Source organism: Dasypus novemcinctus, chromosome 23 (assembly GCF_030445035.2).
Source record: "Dasypus novemcinctus isolate mDasNov1 chromosome 23, mDasNov1.1.hap2, whole genome shotgun sequence".
Lineage (NCBI taxonomy): Eukaryota > Metazoa > Chordata > Mammalia > Cingulata > Dasypodidae > Dasypus > Dasypus novemcinctus.
In genome coordinates this window covers 25,695,408-25,701,407 of record NC_080695.1, presented here as the reverse complement: position 1 = coordinate 25,701,407, position 6,000 = coordinate 25,695,408, and positions in this window count along the sequence as shown.

Here is a 6,000-nt window from a genome sequence, read left to right as displayed (position 1 = left end):
TTTTGGTGTCATATCTAAGAATTCATTGCCAAATACAAGGTCACATGTATTTCCCCATATATATATATGTATATATATATTTAGTGACTGGGCCAGGGATTGAATCCAGGCCCTTGTATGTGGGAAGCTGGTGCTCAACCACTGAGCTACACCAGCTCCCTATATATATATTTAAGATTCACAGTTTTAGTTCTTCAAATAAGGTCTTTCATCCATTTTCAGTTAATTTTTATATATGGTATAAGGTGAGGATCCACCTTCATTCTTTTGCATATGTATATCCAGTTATCCTGTACCATTTGTTGAAAAGATAGTCCTTTCCCCATTGAATTCTGTTGGCACCTTGTTGAAAATCAATTGACCATATATGTGAGGGTTTATTTCTAGGCTTTCTATTGTATTCCAATTGTCCATTCATCTATCTTTATGCCAGCACCACAGCGTTTTGATTATTGTCCATTTGAAATCAAGAAGTGTGAGTCCTCCAACTTTGTTTCTTCTTTTCAAGATTGTTTTGGCTATTTGGGATCCCTTGCAATCCATGTGAATTTGATGATTGGCTTTTCTATTTCTTAAAAAAAAAAAAACTGCTGGGATTTTAATAAAGATTGTGTCAGATCTGTAGATTGCTTTGGTTAGTGTTGTCATCTTAACAATATTAAATCTTTGAATCCATGTGTTCATCCGGGGATATTTTTCCATTTTTTTTTTAAGGACTTCTTACTTTTCTTTCTTTAAGTTTTGTAGTGTTCAGTGTACATATCTTGGCTCCCTTAGTTGAATTTATATCTAAGTATTTTGTTCTTTTTGATGCTATTGTAAATGGAATAGTTTTCTTAATTTCCTTTTCAGATTGTTCCTTGATACCATATAGAAATAAAATTGATGTTTGCATTTTGGTTTTGTATCCTGAAACTTTGCTGAATTCATTTATCAGCTCCAATAGAACACCTATTGAATCAAAAAGAAAAAAACATTCAATAGGAAAAAAAAATGAGCAGGAGAAATGAACAAGAATTTCACAGAAGAGGAAGATGAAACAGTACATAAACATATGAAAACATGATGAACCTCATTAGCAATCAGGAAATATGTATGAAAAATTCCAAGAGATACCATTTTACACTGCAATAAACTGTACTGGCAAAAGTTTAAAAGTAGGGCATACAAGTAAGAGCACTGATAAGAAGCAACAGGGTGTGGCCACAGCCAGCTGGGCTCCTGGCAGGTGGCAGGCCTGGGAGGAAGGAGGGTCGGTTGTGGGTACATAGACAGCCTTCACACACACACACACACACACACACACACACACACACACACATTAGTATGTTCATCAGTACAAGCCACACACTCCTGAGGGTGTACCACGTAACCACACACACCACTCATAAACACAAACACACACATCCATATGCTAAAGGCACCCACCCACCTAATACATACCACTGAGGGGTGCATGACTATCCCCCCACATACACACACCACACTGTCACACATGCCATACACATGAACACAAACATACAACCCACATATCACTAAGGGTACATGTCGCCCAATACAGCACATAGTCACGCACACTGCTCCCCAAACACAGACACACACACTGAGGGCACACGTCCCTCTCACATGGCCCACATAGACCACTGGTCACACACACAAACACATTCACACTGATGAGGACACACATCTGAACACACAGGCACCATACACAGCAAATACACATACATACACATGTATACACAGCAGGCTCTGGGTATTTCCTGGCCTCGGCCTCTCTAAACTCCCAGGAGCTGCCTTAATACTCTCAATCCTGCCCCAGTCTGAGTTTCTCTGTCCATTGCAGCTCTCTTGACTCCAAACCCCGAATCCTGCCTGAGCCAAGTCCCTCTTAGTTCAGGGATTATGGATTGAATCATGTCCCCCACCAAGACATGAGAACTCATTTGTAAATAGGATCTTCAAAGAAAGGGAGTGAATCAGGGTGGGCCTTAATCCAATATTACTGGAGTCCTAAAAGCAGAGGAAATTTGGACATGGTCATAGCAAGAGAGTAGGAGACAGAAGAAGCCTGAGGGCCATGTGTCAGAGATAAAGACTGAGATATGGATTGCAGGCAAGCCACCCCCAGAACTCAATACACTTTGAGATTGCATCGACTGCCAACACCTTTGTAGACTTTTGGCCTCCCAAATTGTGGGACAATAAATGTTCCTGTTTAAGCTAGCCAATCTGTGCTATTTGTTATAGCAGCCCAGCAAACTAAGATATCAGGCATCCAGACTGGGTTGCACCTCTGGCAGCCTTTAGATGGCTCTACCCACAAATTCAGTCTAAGCACTAAATTTCCAGAATGGAGGTCTCATTTTGCTGAGTGGGGTATTCAAGTCTAAGTCAGAGCTAAACTATCCTTCTACAATGGAGACCAACACCCTCCTTCTCCACTCTTCTCCCTGGCAGTGGACAACAGCTCATCTAAAAGAGGGCCTAGTATAAAAGAATTTTGATTTGGAGAGTCTTCAAATCCTTAACTTTCCCAGAGAACTGACATGTCCTGGCCTGGCCCTGTCTGGGGTTCAGTGAAGGCTCCTGCCCAGAAGGAGTGATATCCAAGATGAGATTTAAAGATGCAAATTGCATTGGCCAAACAAGAAGGCCAGATGAAGGTGGAAGGAACCAGAAGGTAGCAAAGGCAAGATGGGGACACAATTCTTTCAGAGACCTTGGAGTAGCTTGGTATGACTAGAGAGCACCAAGAAAAAAGGACTCTCATGGAATGATTCCTGGGAATCTCAGTGTTTCCAGTTTTCCATCTAGGTCTGCACTACCCAGTAAGGCAATCACAAGCCATAAGTGGCTGCTGAACACTTGGAGCATCACTGGCCTGAATTGAGATGTTCTGTAAGTGTGATATAGTCACTTGATTTCAAAGTACCAAAAAAAAATGTACAAAATGTAACACCCTAAACTAAAAAAAATCTCTAATAATTTTATGTTGATTACATGTTGAAATGATAACATTTTTGATATATGGTGAAATGAAATATATTGTCAAAATCAATCCTTCCTACTTTTTGCTTTTTAAATGGGGCTACTATATATTTTTAAAATTATGTATGTGGCCCATTTTATATTTCTATTAGAACAAGTCTAGAATACACCAAATACCTGTTTATATGACCTTGTACCCCTTTTTAAAATCATTTTTGTGTAGGTTCCCTGCAAAAGTGACATGTTAGTTTCTGATAAAAGCCAAAGCAAATTATATTTTAACTTCCATAGGAATTTTACTTACTCAAGTGTTAAATGTCCACATATCTTATTCCTCAGTAAAGAAATCACTGGCCCAGATAATATGGAGGGAGATTCAGTTTAGGGTGTGTGGGGAGGGGAGTTATGAGACCCCTCTGTACCTCCTCTTGGGATTTATATGGAGTAACCTTAGAAAATGTTCAGTCTCCCACCATAATAACTACTTTAAAGACAATTACATGATTGAGCTCAGAGACCCAGTATAACTTTAAATTTTCTAGGTGATTTCATTCATTCACTAACTTCTCCAGTTTGGAACCAACCACAGAAGTTACTTTGTTTAACCATTCTTCAGATGTTTGAACCCTTCACAGCAGCCCATCACAGGTCTGCCTTGACTTGTTGGAATACCCTCAAAGATAAGAACTAGAAAATTCTGTCCATTCTTGGCCATTTGACCAGGTGTGCATGTGAAAAAGAATGGAAATCTTAGAAATTCTCAAATCTATCTAAAACCTTTTTCCATCAAGATCAAGTCTAAGAAACTCTTCTTTCACCTAGGACAGTTGAGTCCTGGCTTGTCCTTTCCAAAAAGGAATTCTCTCAAAATGTGTTCCTCAACATGTCCCACTGCCACTTTAATGTGATTCAGCTCTCCTACAGGACTTCCTGTGCTCCCATCTTAGCTAACTCGATATTTGTTTTCTTTCCTTTCCTTCTTTTCTTAATATAGCAGCTATATTGAGATATATTCCACCCATGTAAAGTGTGCAATTCAGTGGTTTTTAGTATATTCACCAGCTTGTACAACCATCATCACTATATAATTTCAAAACATTTTCATCACCCCTAAAAGAAACCCAATATACATTAAAAGAAATGGTATCATTGATGTGGAGACAAGTGGCCACAGTTGGTAGTTGCTGAGGGCAGGGAGAGGGAAGAAGAGATGTGATATGGGGGCATTTTTGGGACTTGGAGTTGTCCTAAATGATATTGTAGGGACATTATATATCCTGCCATAACCCACTGAATGGACTGGGGGAGAGTATAAACTACAATGTAAACTACAATCCATGCGGTGCAGCAGTGCTCCAAAATGTGTTCACCAAATGCAATGAATGTGCCACAATGATGAGAAAGGTTGTTGATGTGGGAGGAGTGGGATGGGGCATGGGGTATATGGGAACCTCTTATATTTTTTTAATGTAATATTTTTTGTGATCTATGTATCTTTTTTAAAAAAGGCAATTAAATTTTTCTTAAAGACTTATTTATTTTATTTTTCTCTCCCCTTCCCCCCACCCCAGTTGTCTGTTCTCTGTGTCTATTTGCTGCGTGTTCTTTGTTCACTTCTGTTGTTGTCAGCAGCATGGGAATCTGTGTTTCTTTTCGTTGTGGCATCTTATTGTGTCAGCTCTCCGTGTGTGCGGCGCCATTCCTGGGCAGGCTGCACTTTCCTTCGTACTGGGGGCTCTCCGTTCGGGGCGCACTTCTTGTGCGTGGGGCTCCCCTACACCGGGGGCTCCCCTACACGGGGGACATCCCTGCGTGGCACGGCACTCCTTGTGCACATCAGCACTGCGCATGGGCCAGCTCCACACGGGTCAAGGAGGCCCAGGGTTTGAACGCAGACCTCCCATATGGTAGACGGACGCCCTAACCACTGGGCCAAATCTGCTTCCCACGGCAATTAAATTTTAAAAATAAAAAAAGAAATAAATAAAGCTCAATATCTTATTGAGTTAAAATAAAAAAGTCAATTCCCATTTCCCCCTCTTTCTATTCCCTGGCAACCACTAATTCGTTTTCTGTCATTTCTTTTAAATGGAATCATACAATATGTGGCCTTTGTGATTGGCTTCTTCCATTTACCATGTTTTCAAAGTTCATCCGTGTTTTAAGATTCCCATACCCACAGCTTCCCTGTGCCAATTAGCATTGCCAAAATGTAATTATTTACTAGTTAGATATTAGCTCTTGGTTTTCGTTTTTGTGTTTAAGATCTTTGGAACAGTATATCCTGGACCTAGGTAAGTGTTCCTTTTTTGTTTCCTCCACTATTACTTGTGAAGGTTTATTACACTATACTCCTATCTGTGCCAGATGTCAAGAACAAGGCACAGCTCCTGCCTCTAAAGAACTTGCACCTTTGGTAGGAAAAAGACAAGAGACAACCGAATTTAAGACTGAAAAACAACTCGAAAGTTTTAACTGTAGGGCTCACCGCTCTCTACCGCCACCTGGTGGGCACATTCATAATTTTCTAAAGTGTTCCCTGCTCCAAGTAACCTGGGCTCCTCTCCGGGCGCTTCCAGATCAAAGCGTTAAGTCTCCACCACGTCCTCCTTTAGATACCTTGTGCTGCCTTGGCATTGTCAAAAAGGAGCACAATCAGGGAGATGCAACAGAAGAGGAAATCTGAGAGATTCGAAGGGACCGCAATCCTGTAGCCACAACCTGAAGGAGTATGGAAGTGGATTCATCTCTAGAACCTCCAGAAAGGAACGCAGCCCCGCTGGCACTTTGATTTCACCCCTGCACTTAGATTCTAAACAGAAGAGCCAGCCAAACCACACTACACCTTGATTTCCATTCTTGTGTTCATTGTAACCAACAAGGAACCTGCCAAATGATCTACTCTTTGGATCCTACAAGCAAGCTGAATGCAAGCCAGATAGTGCCATGAAAGCAGGGTCAGAAAGCAATGGTAGGGAAAGGTAGGAAATTTGAAGCAGTATCTCATTACAT